The 20,777-nt window shown below is 40.5% G+C and overlaps 1 protein-coding gene across 1 annotated transcript in view; it reads left to right on the top strand.

The window, feature by feature from the left end:
- The window catches only part of HYDIN (HYDIN axonemal central pair apparatus protein), a 356,564-nt gene that overhangs the window by 219,976 nt on the left and 115,811 nt on the right, over positions 1 to 20,777 (top strand). The gene's annotated exons all lie outside the window — the stretch shown is intronic.

Here is a 20,777-nt window from a genome sequence, read left to right as displayed (position 1 = left end):
TGACAGAGACAGGTTTTCTTGGAAAAATAACCCTTAGCAGCATTCAGCACAGTTGTCCAACCCTTCCTTCCTGAAACGCAATTCCTTTCATATCTTTAATAGCACCATACTCTCCTGCTTTTCCTCTTGTCCCCTCAGCTGACTACTCTGCAGCTCTTGGCCAGCAACAGCTGGAGTTGTGGGGGCACAGGGCTCCCTCCGAGGCCCTCTGCTCCCCCTGGAGTTGCACCACCCACAGCTTCACTTAGCTCCTGTGGCAGAGGCTTCTGAATGTGTATCTCTTTCTAGAACCCTCGGAGTTGCCAGTCTGCCTTCTTGACTTCTCCTCTTGGCTGTTTCACAGGTGACTCAAGTCCAGTGTGCCCCACCCCAAGCTCAGGCTCCACCCCCTCTCTGCTTCTCCCCCATGGCCCCTGTTCCAGTAAATGACCCCACTGTCCTCCTGGGAGGCATCCAGATTTCTTCCTCTTTCTTATCCCACATACCCCATCAAATCCATCACGAAATCCTACCTACTCTACACTAATTAAAGGTACCCTTGCCTCTTGCCTGGACCATTGTGACAGCCTCTGACCGGGCTCTCTGTCTCCACTCCTGGGCCACAGTCTTTCAGCCCCTCCACAGCCAAGTGATGAGCACGTCACTGCCATGGTTTTCAGCCTCTGAGGACACCCATGCTTCTTCAGATAAAGTACAAAATACTCACTGTATTCTTCCAGACTCAACATGTACCTACCACCCCTGCATTCCTCTCCAAGTTTTCCGCACTTTGCTGTCCGCTGCCACCTTGACATCTTTCTGTTTGCTCACATGCCAGCCTCTTTCCTCCCCAGTGCTGTTGTTGCCTCACGCCTTCTCTCTGCTGGAAGCTCTACCTGCTCCTCACCTAGCTAGGCTTGCTGCCTCGTCAAGTCTCTGCTTAAACTTCCTTCTCTGAGAAGCCTTCTCTAAGACCCTTCCCTACTGGAGGTCCCCTGTCATAGGCACCGGTAGCCCGTCTCCTCCATGACTCATCACATTTGAACTCCGGCTAATGTTCAACTCCCCTGCTGGCTCATAATCCCTGTGAGACTAGGGAGCACATCTGATCTGTGGCCTCTTTATCCCTGGGCCCAGCATAGTCCATAGCACAGAGTGAGTCCTCAAAGCATATTTTGTAATTAATCAACTTCTCTCCCTGCCCCTGGTGTTTGTAGTGAGAGGAGAGTCATTTCATAACTGGTTTAACATTCTCTTCTGTCAGCTTCCTGGCACCTGCCAAATGGAAAGGTTCAAGGCATAAATGTCACCTTGCATAGAAAAAAATGCCACTTGCTGTCCAGACAGACTCTGTCTGTACAGCCCGTCAGAAAAACATGAAGCACTCATTGACTAAAGGTCACTTTTATCAGATATACCAACACGAACCTTTCTTTGCCAATCAGAATTCCTCTAACCCTCACAACTAATAAAAGAAACAAAAGCATAAAAGAGGATTTTCTTTTTTATTAGACAGGATATGAGGAGACCTCAACACTGTCAATATTCCTGCCTGTCACAGCACGCATGTATCACACCCAAGGGAGTGTGTGTGTGTGTGTGTACATGTGTGCGGGCACGTGTCTGTGCATTTGGGAGTTTGTGTATATGTGTGAGATTTTGTAGGCAATTCTGACTCAGGCATTCAAAGCATCTCTCTTGTTTGAACATAATTTTTGTTCCAAAAATGTTTCCATCTCATGTCACACCTAAGAACAAAGAAGTGAAGTGGGCAAGTGTGTTTGGTAAGCACTCTGTAAGCCTGCCATTGTCTGAAACCCACTCATCTATGTGCCGTCCCTATGCATGGCAGGGTTCTAGACTGACTCTGGTAGATGACAGTCCAGTTACTCACATGTAGTGAGGAAGCTGCGGTGACATATCAGGGCTGGGCATGGCTGCCAGCCTCACCAGCGCTGTGGGAATGTACCCTTTCTTTGGCCTGACTGCTCAGCTGGATAAGAACATGATGTTTCATGGCATCCATGTAGAAGGAGAGCAAAGGAGCACCCACACTCAAACCAGGCTTTGCTCTGAAGAGACCAAAGAGAGCCAAGCAGATGGTGGCTCAGCTGGCATCTGTGCCCAGACTAAGAGCTGCAGGCTGACGCAATCTTAGAACTTCGAGCATGTGGGCCACATGGTCCCCAAGGACTACTTTGCCTTTTCATTTCCAAATCAGATTATAAATAAATCAGATACAAGAGCCTAAGGGAGCCCAGCCTGACAGCAAAAGAACATGTGTTGTTCTCACACCGATTTTTCTGTGGTGAGCATCATTTATCCAATATTGTGATCGTAAGAGGAGAGTGGAAGGGCTGGAAGTGCAATAGAGGGACTCTCATTGCCTGGAGGCTTCTATCTGTTTCTTCATCACCCCTCACTTTCTCTTGCCTTGAAAGTGGAACTTTTTAAAGACATGGAGTCAGTGGTAGCTGAGGTCCTGGGCTGTGGAATTGGACATGGCTGGTTAGAATCCTAGGTCTGTCCTCCTAAAGGTGTGACTCTGTGCCCTAGTTTACTTACCTGTAAAAGGGGGTAATGCAGAAACCGAAAAGAGTTGTTGTGAGCACTAAATGTTTATGAAGTGCGTGTGTCTCTGAGATGACACTTGAAAGAAAAATCTGCAATTGGTGGCTGTTTTCAAGTCTCAAAGGTTTCCTTCTTCTCTGTTCCTTCCCACCAAGGGCTGCAAAGTGAAACCCTCCCCAGGACCCTAAAGTGTTAGAACCACAGGATCTTTAGACACGGAGATAATGGACTCAGACCCATTTTCCTTCTAAAGGATATAAACTCACTTCCCTGTACCAGGCCACATTCATCAAGGCTGCAGCCGAGCCTTCACAGGCCGCAGCCGAGTGTGGGCAGGATGGCCAGGCCCAGCATGCCTCCCTGTCCTCCCCACCACTCCTCTCCACAGCCAGGTAAGCCCAGACTCACGGCCAAGGACAGGCCCTTGCTTTGCCCAAGGGCCCAATCAAGAAAACAAAAATATTTAGGTGGAAAATAAAACGAGTCTTTATTTTTCTTTCAAAACAAAAATAATTTTATTGAGTCCCCTGGGTCAGGCACTGGGTGTCCTTGCACCCCAGCCTTCCAGGGCTGCTCAGTATGCTGAGAGCCTGGCCTCTGAGGCAGCCTCCCCTCAGCCACCTGCCCCACCTGACTTGGTGGATGGCTGAGGGTCCCTGAGCCTTGGCTTCCTCATCTGAAACGAGGGCAATTGTAATGGCACCTCCCACATATGGACGTGGTGAGGATTGACTCCACCCCTACTCAGAGTTCTTAGATCTTCACCCATCATGTAATAAATGATCAGGAAGTGTCAGGTGTTACAGTCATTCTTTTATTGAGGAAATCAGTGGATTGGCACCCCAGTGCAAACACAGGACGTATTTGAGAAGCAGGGTCCCAGAGTTGGCTTGGAGATCCCTTCTCCTGAAATCAGGCAGAAGCTACAGAGCCTGAGGGCCACAGGTTATCTCTTGCTGGCCTGAGCATTTATCCCTTTCATAAATAACCCTCTGTCTTCCCCACAGGCCCTGAACCTATTGGAATCCTTTAAACTTCTGCAGTCATAGTTTTTTCTTTTCTGCCTTCCAAGGAAGTTTGTACAAGAAATTATGGAGCCTGAGGGCTAGAGGGCAAGCAGCTCTGTTGAGGGAGCAAGAAGGTCAGAAAAGGGAACAGAAGTGGCCACAGATGGCTTTGGGCAAAGTGCCAAGTCAAGCTCTTATGCCCCTCCCACCCCACCCCCTTTTTGCCCTAATTCTCCCCCTGCTTGTACTTGAGCCAGAATGATGATTTTACAGCCCAAAGAATGAATCCAGGGCCAGCAGGGACTAACCCTTCACCTGTATTAGTTTCCTTTTGCTGCTGTAACAAACCACCATAAGCTGATGCTGGCAGGAAGTAGACAGCACACCTAAAGGATTAGTCTAGATGATATTAAGAAAGAGAGTGGAGGCCTGAAGGAACAGGGGGTGAGACTCATAACCAGAACTTCCGTGGCCTCCCTCACCAGTTCAGGATGTCCTGTGACCTGTTCTGAGTCATGTATGGCTGAGGGTTGAGGGGCAGTTGACCTAAGAATATCCCCTGAGCAGTGGGGCAGAGGTACTGGGGGTTAGAACTTCAACATAGTATTTCAAAGGGGACCTTGAATTCAGCTCATAACAGTCTTTAATTTTAAAAGTTTAAATCAGCAAATGTATGAATAAACATTCGAAGAGTAAAAAGGTCATGATATCAGAAGCCCACAAGCCAAGGAAATGGTAACAATATGACTAGAAGGTTCTGCAGGGCCAGTCAGGTCATGCTAAGAAATTTGATTTTTTTTCAAAATGTAGTGAAAAGCTATGGAAGGGTTTAAAGTAAGAGAGTGACATGGGCTACTGTGAACCGGAAATAGCAGTCCTTAGAATAACCGAAACTGCAAGAGGTCATTATCAGCAGGCCCATTAAAGGAGGGGCAGACTCATTAAAGACACTTCTATGGGTATACTTAAGAAAGAAGGAAAATTATCTGATATAATGTCTAAGATTCAAGAAAGATTTCTGAACTAAGAAAATGGTACGTTATGGGTAAACTTAAACTCCATTAACTACATAAAATGATAATAGTAATGTAAAATCTGGGGGATAAATATCATATAGGACTGAAATACTGTTCACTATGGAAGAGGAGAAATCAAAGATTTTAGGTCTTTGAATTGTTCCAGAAGAGGGAAAAAGTAAAGGGGACAATTACAGTCAATCCAAAGATAAATTTAAAAATTAGGGGAAGGGGTGACATGGAGAAGACACAGAGAAAATTTTTAAAAATTACAAAATAAACCCAAATGTATCAGTAATTGAAATCAATGTAAATTAAACTAACTAAGAAAATGGCTGCACTTCTGGATTTTACAATTATTTTAAAAAGAGATATCTGAAAAATATGGACATGCTAATGTAAAAGGATGGGAAAAGATAAAACAGGCATATCTTGAGGGGGAGTTGTGACAAACCTATAACACGTCAGTTAAAATATACTTAATTTTCTATTATCATTTTTAAATTTTTATTGGTGAATAGTTGGTTTACAATGTTATTTCTGTTGCACAGCAAAGTGAATCAGTTATACACATACATATATCCACTCTTGAAAATTTTAGATTCTTTTCCCATATAGGTCATTACAGAGTATTGAATAGAGTTCCCTGTGCTATAAAATAGGTCCTTATTAGTTATCTCTTTTCCATATAGTAGTGTGTATATGCCAATCCCAATCTCCCAATGTATCCCTCCCCTCCTCCCCGCTTCCCCCCACCCCCGCCCTGGCAACTGTAAAAATAGACTTTAAAACAAAAAAAGCATTGCTAGAGATCACGAAAGTTACTAGGTCATTTTTTTAAAAGTTCAGTTCACCAGAAAGATATAATAAATCTAAACCCCACATGTCTCAAAACATAACTTCAAAATACTTCAAAAAGATACTCAGAGGACCACAGTAGAAGTAGACAAACCCACCCACTGTCTTTAATAACACTCTCTCAAGCAGACAGAAAATCCGTAAGACTCTATTGTTTGCATTGCCCCATGGAGCAGCCACCAAGGCTCATGTAGCTATTTAAATTAAAATTTTTTTAATTAAAAATGCAGCTCCTTAGTCATGCTCGCCACATTTTAAGTGTCAATAACCGCATGTGGTTAGTGGTTATTGTATTTAATACCACAGATATAGAATGTTTCATCACGGCAGAAAGTTTTTTTAGACAACTCTGCTGCAGACAACTTGAACACAATTAACAGGCTCGATATAATTGATATATGTTGAACATCCCACTAAGAAAAAACTCATCCAGTCCTATGGAACATTTATGAAAAATTACCATGTTCTAGGGCTTAAAGCAAATGTCAACAAATATTTAGAAATTGATAAAAAATAGATATTTAAAAACAAACAAACAAGTACATAGGCTTAGACATTTTAAAATACACTTCTGAATAATCTAGGGTGAAAAAAATCACAATGAAATTTAGTAAATACTTAGATTGAATGATGGGCTTCCTTGGCGGCTCAGCAGTAAAGAATCCACCTGCAATGCAGAAGATGTGGGTTTGATCCCTGGGTTGGGACGAGCCTCTGGAGAAGGAAATTGCAACCCACTCCAGTATTCTTTCTGGGAAAACCCCATGGTCAGAGGTGCATAGTGGGCTATAGTCCACGGGGTCACAAAGAGTCAGACACAACTTAGTAAATAAGAACAACAGATTGAATGAGGATGGAAAAAAAATAGTGGTAATAAAAGCTAAAGTGTAGTTATAAAAAATTTTTATTGGATTATATTTGATTTACAATGTTGTGTTAGTTTCAGGTGATTCAGTTATGTATATACATACATTCATTCTTTTTCATCTTCTTTTCTCATATAGGTTATCACAGAATTTGAGTAGAGTTTCTTATGGCTATACAGTAGGTCCTTGTTGGTTATCTATCTTTAATATAGTAGTGGTGGTTGGTGGTTTAGTCACTAAGTCGTGTCCAACTCTTGTGACGCCATGGACTGTAACCTGCCAGGCTCCTCTGTCCATGGGATTTTCCAGGCAAGAATACTGGAGTGGGTTGCAATTTCCTTCTCCACTATATAGTAGTATGTGTATGTTAATCCCAAACTTCTGATTTGTCCCTGCACCTCCCCATGCTTCCCCTTTGGTTTTCAATACCTATAAGTCTTATTTGTTTTGTAAATAAGTTTATTAGTATCTTTTTTAAAAATTAGATTCCACATATGAGTGATATCATATGGTATTTATCTTTGTCTTTGGTGTGATCATCTCTAGGTGTATCCATTTTGCTACAAATGGCATTATTTTGTTCTTTTGTGACTCAGTAAATATTCCATTATATGTATGTACCACATCTTTATCCATTCCTCTATTGATGGACATTTAGGTAACTTCCATGTCTCGGTTACTGTAAATAGTACTGCAGTGAACATTGGGGTGCATGTGTCTTTTTGAAGTATGGTTTTCTTCAGATATATATGCCTGGGAGTGAGATTGTTGCATCATATGGTAGTTCTGTTTTTTAAGGAATCTCCATACTGTTCTCTATAGTGGTTGTACCAGTTTACATTCCCACAAGCAGTGTAGGAGGGTCCCTTTTTCTCCACACCCTCTTCAGCACTTACTGTTTATAGATTTTTTGATGATGGAAATTTTGACTCGTGTAAGGTTACACCTCATAGTTTTTATTTGCATTTCTAGTGGTAATTAGTGATGCTGAATTTCATATGCTTTTCGGTCATCTGTATATCTTCTTTGGAGAAATGTCTATTTAGATCTCCCCATTTTTTGATTGGGTTGTTTGTTTTTTTGACTTAGAACTGCATGAGCTATTTGTATCTTTTGGTGATTAATCCCTTGTCAGTCACTTTGTTTCCAAATATTTTTGCCCATTCTGTGGGGACAGGCCAGGCATGCTGCTCAGCATTTTTGAATACACAGGACAGCCCCCAACAACAAAGAATTAGCTATTCAAAATATTGATAGTGCTGCCATTGACAAACTCTACTTTAGATGCTTATGTTACAAAAGAAGGGAGGCTGAAAATTGAGTTGAACATTTACACCTTTAGAAGATGGGTAAATAGATAATAAATAAAGTCAAAGAGAATAGACAAAAGGAAAAACTAAATGTATGACAAGAAACTAATGAAAGAGAAAATTAAATAAAATACAAAGAATCAACAAAGCCAGGAGTTGGCTATTTGAAGAGACTATCAATAAAATTGATAGATTCAAGCAAGACTAATCAAAAAAAAAAAAAAAGACACAACTATTGCTAGGAATACACTAGTGACATAACTACAATTGTAGCAGATATTAAAAAGATGAAATTTTCCTGAGTAACTTTATGGAAAATTTTGAAAAATTGGATAAAATGGATAAATTCTTAGAAAAATACAACTTTTGAAAACTAACTTTAAAAAAAGAAACCCAAATGGTCTCTTTTAATCATTGAAGAAATTGAATAGTTTCAAGTCTTTCTATAATAAAACACTAGTCCTGATAGACAAAAGCAAGTTTTTTCCAAGTATTCAGGGAACAAATAATTCCAAACTTACACAAATTATTTTTTATATTACTTATTCTTTTATTGAAGTACAGTTGATGTATAATATTGTGTAAATTACAGGTGTATAATATAGTGATTCACAATTTTAAAGGTTATACTCCATTAATAGTTATTATAAAATATTAGCTATAGTTTATTTTATACATAATAGTTTCTAACTTTTACTTCCCTACCCCAATACTGCCCATCCCATCTTCCCTCTCCCCACTGGTAACCGCTATTTTGTTCTCTATATCTGTGACTCTGTTTCTTTTTTGTTATATTCACTAGTTTGTTGTATTTTTTAGATTCCTCAAATATGATATCATATAGTATTTGTCTTTCTCTGTGTGACTTATTTCAGTTAGCATAATGTTGTTATCCATCCATGTTGTTGGAAATGGCAAAATTTCCTTCTTTTATGGCTGAGAAGTATTATATATATGTGTGTGTGTATACATATACATATATATATATATACACACACACACACACACCACATCTTTATCCATTGATTTGTTGATGGACACTTAGGTTGCTTCTGTATCTTGGCAATTGTAAATAATGATGCTGTGAACACTGAGGTACATGTATCTTTTCAAATTCATGTTTTTGTTTAATTCCAATATATACCTAGGAGTGGAATTGGCAGGTCATAAAGATAGTTCTGTTTTTAGTTTCTTGAGAAACCTCCATACTGTTTTTCACAATGGCTGCATTAACTTATGTTTCCATCAGCAGTATTTGAGGATTCCCTTTTCTTCACATCCTTTCCAGCATTTGTTATTTGTGTTCCTTTTTATAACTCTTTTGATAGGTGTGCAGTGATAGCTCATTATAGTTTCAAAAATTTGCATTTCTCTGATAATTAATGATGTTGAACATCTCTTCATGTGCCTGTTGGACATCTGTGTGTCCTCTTTGGAAAAATGTCTATTCAGGTATTCTGCCCATTTTTAAGTCAAGTTGTTTGTTTTTCTGATGTTGAGTTGTATGAGCTGTTTATATATTTTGGGTATTAACTGCTTATTGGTGATATCATTTGCAAGTATTTTTCTTCCATTTAGTACGTCTTTTCATTTTGTTGATGGTTTCCTTTGCTTACACAACTCACAAACTTACATAACACTTGAGAAATAAAAGAGAAAGTATTACTTAAGTCATTTTTTGAAACTAAACTAGCCAACACCAATTAAGCCAGATCGGAGACATAAATATTTCATGTTATTATCACTCATTAATTTAAAAATGTGAATGCAGAGTATCCACCAAAATGTTAGCAAACTGAACCCAGGAAAGGATAAAAAGATGGAATATCATGACCAAGTTGGGCTTATTCCAGGAATGCAAGGTTGATTCAAGATATGAAAAATCTCAACATTCATCACTTTACTATTTTAAAGAAATATGGTCCTTTCAATAGATTAAGGAAAAACCATTTAATAAAGCTAAACAACTGTCCATGGGAAAATTCCTCAACTCAATCAAGGAGAACTTGAAAAACAATAATATGTTAAAATTATTTCCTTTAATATCACAAAAAAGACAAAGTTGCATTTCTATTCAGTAATTTACTAAAGAGCCTGGCCAGTGCAAGAAGATACAAAAATCAATAAAAGGGGCTAGATTTGGAAAGAAAGAAATGAAACTGCCATGTTATGATTACTTATATAAAAACTCAAAATAATCCATAGCAGATTATTAGAATTAGGAAAAGAATTTAGTGAGGATGATGGATGGGTATGAGTTATAAAAGCCAAATGCATTTCTGTGTACCAGCAGCAAATAAAAAAGAGAATGCAAATTTTTAAATGTAGGGGAATAAATTTAACAAAAATTGCAAATATCTCTGTGTATAAAATAATTTTATTAAAACTCATTTTAAAAGATGTAAATGCAAGGTGAGACATACTATGATCTTTAAAAGACTCAATTTGTTAAAGATGTTATATTTCTCCCCAAAATTATAGTTTCAATACACTTATAATCAAAATCCCAACAGGTTGATTCTAAAATATTAATATATATGCAAGAGCAAAGGGACAAGACTAGTCAAGTCCCTCCAAAGTGGGAAGTCTTTATCTATTGGATAACACATTAGTATGAAAATATAGTGATTTTAATAGTGTGGTATTGGTGCACAGATAGGCAAATGGACTAAAGAACAGAATAGAGTCCAGAAACAGACCCATACATGTATGGAAACATAACTAAGTTGAAATCATAAAACAAAGGAGAAGGAATGATATATTCAGTGAATGATCTAGGGACAATCCACTGTCTATGGAGGGAAAAAAGCCTAAATGCATCCCTAAACTCATACTATACAAAAAATTAATTCCATATGGGCTAAAGATATAAAAGTCCAAGCTTTAAATATGAAAAAAATGTGAGAAGATGCCTTGATGACCTCTGAATAAAGGGGAATTTCTTTTTTTTTTAATTTCAGGTTTTTTATTTATTTATTTTTTTACTTTACAATATTATATTGGTTTTGCCATACATTGACATGAATCTGCCATGGGTGTCCATGTATTCCCCATCCTGAACCCCCCTCCCACCTCCCTCGCCATCCCCTCCCTCTGGGTCATCCCAGTGCACCAGCCCCAGGCACCCTGTATCACGCATTGAACCTGGACTGGCGATTCATTTCACATATGATAATATACATGTTTCAATGCCATTCTTCCATATCATCCCACCCTCACCCTCTCCCACAGAGTCCAAAAGACTGTTCAACACATCTGTGTCTCTCTTGCTGTCTTGCATACAGGGATATCGTGACCATCTTTCTAAATCCCATATATATGCGTTAGTATACTGTATTGGTATTTTTCTTTCTGGCTTACTTCACTCTGTATAATAGGCTCCAGTGTCATCCACCTCATTAGAACTGATTCAAATGTATTCTTTTTAATGGCTGAGTAATAGTCCATTATGTATATGTACCACAGCTTTCTTATCCATTTCTCTGCTGATGGACATCTGGGTTGCTTCCATGTCCTGGCTATTATAAACAGTGCTGTGATGAACATTGGGGTACATGTGTCTCTTTTAATTCCTCGGGGTGTATGCCCAGAAGTGGGATTGCTGGGTCATATGGCAATTCTATTTCCAGTTTTTTAAGAAATCTCCACACTGTTCTCCATAGTGGCTGTACTAGTTTGCATTCCCACCAACAGTGTAAGGGTTCCCTTTTCTCCACACCCTCTCCAGTATTTATTGCTTATAGATTTTTGGATAGCAGCCTTCCTGACTGGCGTGAAATGGTACCTCACTGTGGTTTTGATTTGCATTTCTCTGATAATGAGTGATGTTGAGCATCTTTTCATGTGTTTGTTAGCCATCTGTATGTCTTCTTTGGAAAAATGTCTGTTTAGTTCTTTGGCCCATTTTTTGATTGGGTCATTTATTTTTCTGGAATTGAGCTGCAGGAGTTGCTTGTATATTTTTGAGATTAATCCTTTGTCTGTTGCTTCATTTGCGATTATTTTCTCCCAATCTGAGGGCTGTCTTTTCACCTTGCTTATAGTTTCCTTTATTGTGCAGAAGCTTTTAATTTTAATTAGGTCCCATTTGTTTATTTTTGCTTTTATCTCCAATATTCTGAGAGGTGGGTCATAGAGGATCCTGCTGTGTTTTATGTTGGAGAGTGTTTTGCCTATGTTTTCCTCTAGCAGTTTTATAGTTTCTGGTCTTATGTTTAGATCTTTAATCCATTTTGAGTTTATTTTTGTGTATGGTGTTAGAAAGTGTTCTAGTTTCATTCTTTTACAAGTGGTTGACCAGTTTTCCCAGCACCACTTGTTAAAGAGATTGTCTTTTCTCCATTGTATATCTTGCCTCCTTTGTCAAAGATAAGGTGTCCATTGGTGTGTGGATTTATCTCTGAGCTTTCTATTTTGTTCCATTGATCTATATTTCTGTCTTTGTGCCAGTACCGTACTGCCTTGATGACTGTGGCTTTGTAGTATAGTCTGAAGTCAGGCAGGTTGATTCCTCCAGTTCCATTCTTCTTTCTCAAGATTATTTTGGCTATTTGAGGTTTTTTGTATTTCCATACAAATTGTGAAATTATTTCTAGTTCCGTGAAAAATACCGTTGGTAGCTTGATAGGGATTGCATTGAGTCTATAGATTGCTTTGGGTAGTATACTCATTTTCACTATATTGATTCTTCCAATCCATGAACAAGGTATATTTCTCCATCTATTTGTGTCCTCTTTGATTTCTTTCACCACTGTTTAATAGTTTTCTATATATAGGTCTTTTGTTTCTTTAGGTAGATTTATTCCTAAGTATTTTATTCTTTTTGTTGCAATGGTGAATGGAATTGTTTCCTTAATGTCTCTTTGTTTTCTCATTGTTAATGTATAGGAATGCAAGGGATTTCTGTGTGTTGATTTTATATCCTGCAACTTTACTATATTCATTGATTAGCTCTAGTAATTTTCTGGTAGAGTCTTTAGGGTTTTCTATGTAGAGGATCATGTCATCTGCAAACAGAGTAAAGGGGAATTTCTTAAAGAAGATAACAAAAAGCACAGAACCTTAAAGAAACTTTTCATAGTTTCTGCCTTAAATTTGAGAACTTTTATTCCTTTTTACACCATAAAAGAATGAAAGACAAGTTACAAACTGAAAAAAGTTTCAGCATACACATTAACTTCAAATTATTAGAGTACATAATACATGAAGCATGCCTTTGAAGGAAAAAACATGTTATTCAATTTTAAAAGGGAGGAAATGAACAGTTATTTCACAGAAGAGATCTGAATGGCCAGTAAGCGTATCAAAAGATGTTCCATCTTATTAGTAATCTTGAAAATGGAAATTAAAACAACAGCTGGGCACCATTGCACACCCACCATATTAAATGCAATACGGCCATATTGAATGTTGTTGAGGGTGTGGAGGTTAGAAGCACATGCAGTGATAACAGGCATGTAAACCAACACAGTTACTTTGGAAAGCAACGTGTCACTCACTGATCATTGATCCTGAACATTCCCAAGACTATGCCTGTCTGGTTCTATACCATCTTTCTTTTGTTCTGCTTCTGTCCTCAGCCCAGTTGGTCAGTATGTGCCATCAGTTTTTCCTCAAAAGTGTTTCCTGGATTGGTCCTTTCTTTTAGCTCCTAGCTACCCTATTACTTAGGCATCCCTCCTTCCAGGTTCCCACCACACTGCTAGACAGCTTGCTTCCCTCTAGCCCACACCACATACTGCTTTTCTTCAGGCTACCGCTTTCATCATCTCATTTCCTTCTCCTGACATCTGTTGCTTTTCAAGGCCAGACTTTCCATCTGTGCTTCTCTCCTTCAGTAATCTCTCTCTTACCAGAGAGAGATTTTTGCCCTCTAGCTTTTTGCCCTCAGCACAAGTGCTCCACATCTTGAAAAGCCCTCCTCTTAATCCTCTTGTGTCAACCACCATCTCTGTATGAGGAGACAGAAGAAAACAGTACACTAGTAACCCCTTTCACTCCATGATTCTATTTAAGCTGGCTTTTGGCCCCTCACTTAACTGAAATTGCCTCTCTAGAAGGTCAGTAATGATTTCAAACCCAGTTGAAGCCCTTTCTTTCTCCACAATGTTCCTTGACATTCAGTCATTTTATTGTGAAGTTACATCATGTAGGCAAAAGCATGTATAACACATGCACATAGCTTAAGAATAATAATGAATTCAACACCTACATCTTATCACCCTCATCATAAATATAACACTATTGGTAAATCTGAAGCTCCTGATGAAAGAGAACAATGTGAGGTCAGCCCCTAACCGTCCTGCTTATCCTCCATGCTTATGCCCCTGGAAGCCCCCCTCCCCAGGCCTCCCATAGCCCATTTATCTAGAATCTTCTCTCCTGCTATGATGGGCCAGCTAAAAACGGGATCACATTTGCCTCTGGGACTAATGGGAGGGTTTCACACCATGTTTCAAGTCTGAGCTTCCAGAAATAAGTTCCTGCCTTTGTAGTCAGCCTGCAAGTGACTCCAGTCCAAGAAATGGGCAACTTTTCACTCTCTTCATATTTAACTTAAAAGTGATCACTATGTGAGGAGTCATGCAGTCTGCTTCTGTTGCAGTTTCATTTAGTCCAATTTCCTGAGATACGTTACCCCCTAGAGAAATGAACTGGGCTGCCTTTTCAATTCTGAGTGTTTTAAAACTTCTAGTACTGTTTTTATGTTATTATAGAAGAATTTTAGTTACCTTGTTTTAGATTCATTCCTTTTAAGGCATCTTCTCAATGTCTCAAATTCAGTGGAGGGCATCAGGCTTTTAGATATTCAGTGTGAACTAAGCTGGCTTCTAAAGGAATCAGTGGAAAGTTATAGGTGCACATCTGAACCTGAGTTAGGATGACATCTGCTTGCTTCATATGGTGATCTGATTTATCCACATGTTTGTATTAATTAAGATTTCACAACTCCCCCAAAGCTAGCTATATCTACTAAGGGCCAGACATTAAAGAAATTGACAATTTTTAAACGTCTGGTCCTTAGTAGATATAGCTAGCTTTGGGGGAGTTGTGAAATCTTAATTAATACAAACATGTGGATAAATCAGATCACAGGGAACTCTGCTCAGTGTTATATGGCAGCCTGGATGGGAGGGGAGTTTAGGGGAGAAGGGATACATGTATATGTATGGTCAAGTCGCTTTATTGTTCACCTGAAACTATCACAATGTTGTTAATTGGCTATACCCCAATACAAAATAAAAAACTTAAAAATTAAAAAAAAAAAGAAATTGACTTTAAAAGCTATCCTGTTTTGGAAATATTTCTGAAGAGCTTTGACGCTAATTATAAGGGAGATTTCACAGCTCACCTATTTGGCAGCCTTCCTAAGAGCATGTAGCAGTGGAGACACCTTCTGGAGCTTTTATAGAAGTGGTCATTTATCATGGAAATCCCTCTGGAGAGCGTCAAAGTAGACTCTGGGCACACCCCTCCACTCTTACCTTCCAGCTAAACTGTAGGAAGTCCCTTCAGGGGCAAGGTCAACTGTGTCTTGCTTTCCATATTTAGATACAATCAGAATGGGTCCCTTCTCTTCCAGGGAAAGCTTCTAGACAATGCACTATATGTTCCTTATTTTGTAGATTCCAATTACTTTTACAATGAAGAAAAAAAATGCCTACTTTATGAGTCACTGACTTGGGCATGGCCTGGCATGAAGTAACCAAGGAGGAGCCTTCTGTTGTCCAGTAAAGCTTTGAAGAGCATCGGCTTTGGAGCCAGGCTGATTTAGCTCAGCCACTGACTTACTCTCTGAGTTTTGTCATCTGAAGACTGAAGACCATCATCATCCCTACCTCATCAACCTGTTGTGAGGATTTAATTAGGCAGTCCTTGAAAAGAAAGTGAAAGTATTAGTCATTCAGTCATGTCCAACTAATTGCGATCCCATGGACTGTAGCCCACCAAGCTTCTCTGTCCATGGACTTTTCCAGGCAAGAATTCTGGAGTGGATAGCCATTCCCTTCTCCAGGAGTTCTTCCCAATCCAGGGATCAAACCCAAATCTCCTGCATTGCAGGAAGATTCTTTATCATCTGAGCCACCTGAGTCAGGAAGATTCCCTGGAGAAGGGAATGGCTACCCACTCTGGTATTCTTGACTGGAGAATTCCATGGACAGAGGAGTCTGGTGGGCTTAAGTTCATGGGGTTCCAAACAATCAGACACAACTGAGCAACTAAAACATAGGCAGTCCTTAGTAAGTGCTTAATATAATAGTTGAGAGAGAGTAAGAGATGCTAATTGTTGGCTACAATTACTTTATTTGGGCCTGTCTTAATCCATTCAGGCTGCTAAAACAACTACCATAGACTGAGTGGCTTAAACAACAGACATTTATTTCTTACAGTTTTGGGTAGGGAAGTTGCTCTTAAAGAACCATGGGTGATTCGGTGGATAGCTGTAGGGAGATCCGTTGTTCTGGAAGCAGCAGCTCCTTTTGAGAACCTTTAAAAACACAGTATGAGAAACTTGAGTCTCAGCTGTTCCGTTGTCTCTCACCAACTTCTACCTTAGAACAGGTAGGCCAGTTGGAAGCATTCTGGGACATAATAAAGGGCTCAGGCAGGCTGCTTTCCATGTGAGAAAGTGTGTAGGTGCCAGATGGTAGCAGATGATGGTGATGACAGGGCTGTTGACAGTGATGGAGACGAGAGAGTCAATGAGTTGGGAGTCAGGGCTGGTCACAGTGGAGGTACGCGTGACAGGTGAGGGGGGATAGCAGCCACAGCGACAGGAGAGGTGCTCGTCCTCCTGCCGCTTGATTTTTAGTGTTTTCACTTTCCTTTTCCTCTTGGTATTGGGCGGGGAAAGTTGCCAAATGTAAGAGGAACACAGGTGATTGTAGTGTGGCCCCTCAGGTCTCCTCCACTGTTCTATTTCCATCCCCTCTATCTAGCCAGCCACTCAGCCTTGCTCATGGACAGGCTGGGGAGGCAGCAGCAGTGGAGCTGGACCTTGGGCTGTGGTCTGTCAGGATGAGCTCCTCACCCCAAGGCCATGGTCCTGCCATCCCACCTCCTAATCTGCACAGGGGCGTCCTGCTCCGTCTCCATCTCCATCTCCACCTCCTTGACCAAGACCGCCATTATCTTTTGTCTGAATGTCTATCACTGTTTTCTGTGTGGGCTTCCTGATTCTTACTTTGTTAAAAAAATAATAATAATATAAAAACAGAAAACATCCCATTGGGTTATATTTTCCATCACTGTACATGGCATGGTTCACAGGTTTGGTCATGCTAAGGCTGTCCCCTTCAAATCCCTGCCCCTTTCTACAGCCCAAATGAACTTACTGATCATTTCACTTCCCCATTTAAAACGTTTTGGAAGACTCCCCATTTTCCTGAGGATAAAGTCAGCTCCTTAGTGAGACTTACAAGGCCCTTCAGGGTCAGGCCTTCTGCTCCCTGCCCTCCCCTAATTATGAAAACAAAATGAGAAAATGACCCACAGCAGCCACTGGTGTCCCATCAGTGCTCCTAGCGTGGTTTGGAGGTCCAGCTGGTGTTCCAACAATTCAAGGTTATGAATGTGTGCTGTTCAACAAGACTGATTTCGCTGTCGAGGTATTTTCTCCTACAATTATACCTCCTATTTCCATTGCTTGAATTTATAATCTGTGCTACATTAAGCAAACCACACATCTTTACTTGTTAGATCTTATCAGGTGGTTTTTTTACATTCCCATTCTTCCTCTCAGCTATCTGACCTACGCGTCTCTCAATTTCTTAAACCACCCTCTCTCTTTCCCTCCTTCCTGCCCTTCCTCCAACACTGCACCTCGCAAACTGCCCTAGATTAGATAGCACCCCCACTCCAATTCCTGCTGCTAAAGGGAGCAGATTATAATCATCACTTTAAATCACGTTAAAAGTAGGCAAATTTCAGAGCCTCTGTGAGCACAAACACAAAGCCTCAGCCACGTTTCCATATTTATTGCCCGGCTTTGTGGTCTCATACTTGCTGATCTTTCCACATTGGGAAGCAAATGACAGACGAAACAGATGGGACTTGCTCAGCACCTTCCCCATCGGCACTCGGCACTCACTCTGCCACATGAGCGGGAGAGGTGGACTGCAGACATGCACAAGGGGAAGACAGCCTGCCTTAGCCCTTCATCGGGACCCAGAAGGCAGATTCCCACTGCCCACCCAGGCTGAGGTGGGACACAGCTGCATAGCTGAGACTGTTAGGGATGAAAAACATAACCTCCTAGGCAGCTCAGAGAGGGTGAGGCAGCTCCCACTGAGCCAGGGCAGTGCTCCAGAGAAAGGTGTAACCAGCACCCACAGCACCCAGGGGTGGGTGCGTCGTCCTAGTGCACCTAGCCTGTGCACCATCAGCCTCTGCTGCTGTCAGTAATTTCAAAAAATATTAAACATGAGCCAAATAAAGCATACCTGCAGGACCTTTTTATCCAGTCAGTGGCCATTTTCACCCTCTTATATGGACGCTCCCAGAATCCAAGTTTCGATGAATCAGCAAATTAAAAGTCACTGTCTACTGCAAGGGTACCCCTCTTTTTCAAGACCTTGTCTGCACCGCAGAGACTTCAGTGGCTGTGCAACGTACACCATTCCATCTCCAAATGTGGTCTAAACCACAATACACAGCATTACCTGGAACACCAGCCTGTTCTTTGGGTTTTTGTTTTGATGGAACACTGCATCCGGTGAAGGCAGACCGGGAAAGAAGAGTGGTGGACTTCTTTTAATTTGTAACACAAAAGATTGCATCGATCGTAATTTACCCATGAATTGAAAATAAAACATGAAAAAAGAAATTGCTGAGTCCAAACCAATGTGGCTGACGGACAGTGTGTCTGACATTGACACAGCCCTGTCACAGCTGACGGGAGGGTTTCTTTGCTGGCTCCTTCAGCAATCCTGACTTGGGCAGCTCTGCAACTGGAGCAGTATTGATTTTCCTTGTTTGCCATGAATTCTCTTTTAAAAATAACTGAATCTAATCCTGTTTGGGTCAGCATAACAGGAAAGTAATCATCTGTTCCTGAGAGCAAAATGAAATTTGATCCAAAAAACTCTCCCAACATTCTATATCAATTCTTTGAAGCAGGTTTTCCATTTTAATGATAAGTTAAAGCCTTCATTATGATGAAGCTTTCTTTGTCTGCTGTCTGTTAGCAGTGGGGCAGCTTTACCAGTCTCCTTTGTTTCCAAAAGACCTCTTGCTTCCCCAATATCTAGGTAGCATTGTCAGCTGAGGTGTTGTTTTCCCTCAGGTCTGCAGATACTCTACAGCTTTGTATTTTTACTTTTCAGATATTCCCATATGCTTTTTTTCCCCATCCAAACCACATCCTAGGTGGGGTGCAAATTTTGAATAAGAGTGCTGTTATGTGGGGCAGGGACCTGCAGAGTCTCCCCAGAAAGTCTGCTGCCCTGGGGTGATTTAATAAATGCTCCGAATCACCCTCTGCTGGTCTTCACTGTCCTGAGCTGGTTAGGCTGAGTGACGGCCCCACATTAATTATCAGCTCCAGCCCTTCACTGTCCTCTGGCTTTTCCTACCCATGATGGGTCCTAAATTTGGCTCTACATTAGAATCAACCTGGGAAGACATTAAACATCTAACTCCTGGGCCCTACTGAGACCTGAAGAATCAGAATTTATCCAAGGATGAGGTTCTGGAGTCTAATGAGCCTCCCAGCATCCAGTCCCTCTGTCCTTTGCCTAGAATGGTATGATTTCAGTCCAAGATAATGTCAGCCAGAGACACCTGACCTGAAATGAGCCAAATGGAAGCTTGTGGAAGATGAAAAGAGCTTTTCCATGCTCTTATAAGGCCATCCTGGGTGAGGATGGAGGTGGAGGTGCAGAAGAGCTAAATTACCCTGCATGCTGCCTACCTGTTCTTGTTCAACCATCCTTCCATCCATCCATCCATCCAGTCAGACCTGTATTGAGCTCATGCCCTGTGTCTAAGACCCTGGGCTTTGTGAGTGGTGAAGAGGAAAGACTTTGAACCCTGCCTTCCAAGAGCTTACAGTGCTTGGGTGGTGCTAGCCCAGTGTTTCCCCAAGAGGAAACCGAACTGGTCTCTCTTCTTGAAAAGAGCAAGCGGGAGTCAACTCAAGTCTTCACCAGACAAGAAAGTAATGACATTAATTTTTCCCATCATGCTGATTTTTCTAAATGTGGTAGATAAAACTAGTTTTTAATTTACTGTAATGATACAAGGTTTTCCTTGAAAATAAGCCTACTGATTAACACCACAATGTGCCTTCACTTCATACTCATTTGAATAGTTACAATTTAAAATACTGAATACCAAGTATGGGTGAAGACATGGGCCAACCAGAACTCTCATCACTGGGGGTGGTAGTGTAAAGTGGTGTAAAGTCACTTTGGGAAATGGGCACTTGCCTATAATTTTAAACATATATATACCATACAACCCAGCAGTTCCCTTTCTTGGAATTTACCTGAGAGGAATGAAAACATAATGTCCACAGAAAGACAAGTACTCATTTCTTCTTAGCAACTTTATAGTATTAAAAGCTGGAAAAAGCCAAGGTGTCTTATCAACAAGATGATGGATAAACACTCTAGTCATCACACATACTGTGGAATACTGCTCAGTGATGAAAAAGAAGAGACTACTGCCCCTTGCTACAGTATGGATGATTCTCAAAACTACTATGCTGAGCAAAAAGAAGTCAGACACAGAAGAGTACATATTTAGGATTCCACTTACATGAAACTGTAGGCACAGCTTAATGTACAGTGGTAGAAAGCTGATGAGTGTTCATCTGGAGGCAGGGTTGGGGGTTGACTGGGCAGAGGCAGAAGGGAACTTCTTAAGATGATGAACATTTTAAGTGCTATGTACATTAATACAGTAGTGATTATACTGGGAAGGTGTGTGTGTGTGTGTGTGTGTATATATATATATATATGCAAAAATTCATCAAACTGTATGTTTAAAGTGAATGTTAGCTATACCTCAATAAAATGGATTTATTAAGTGATACTCAACAAGGCAGAAATCATGAAGTTGGAGGGTAGTGGAACATCTGAAGTTTAGGAAATGGCACTCAGGTGAAGTGGACAGCATCCTAAAAAATGTGCACGTGAAATGCTGTGAAACTTCAAAGGAAGATGGGAA

The sequence above is a fragment of the Cervus canadensis genome, chromosome 18 (assembly GCF_019320065.1).
Source record: "Cervus canadensis isolate Bull #8, Minnesota chromosome 18, ASM1932006v1, whole genome shotgun sequence".
Taxonomy (NCBI): domain Eukaryota; kingdom Metazoa; phylum Chordata; class Mammalia; order Artiodactyla; family Cervidae; genus Cervus; species Cervus canadensis.
This window is presented reverse-complemented; position numbering and strand designations above follow the sequence as displayed.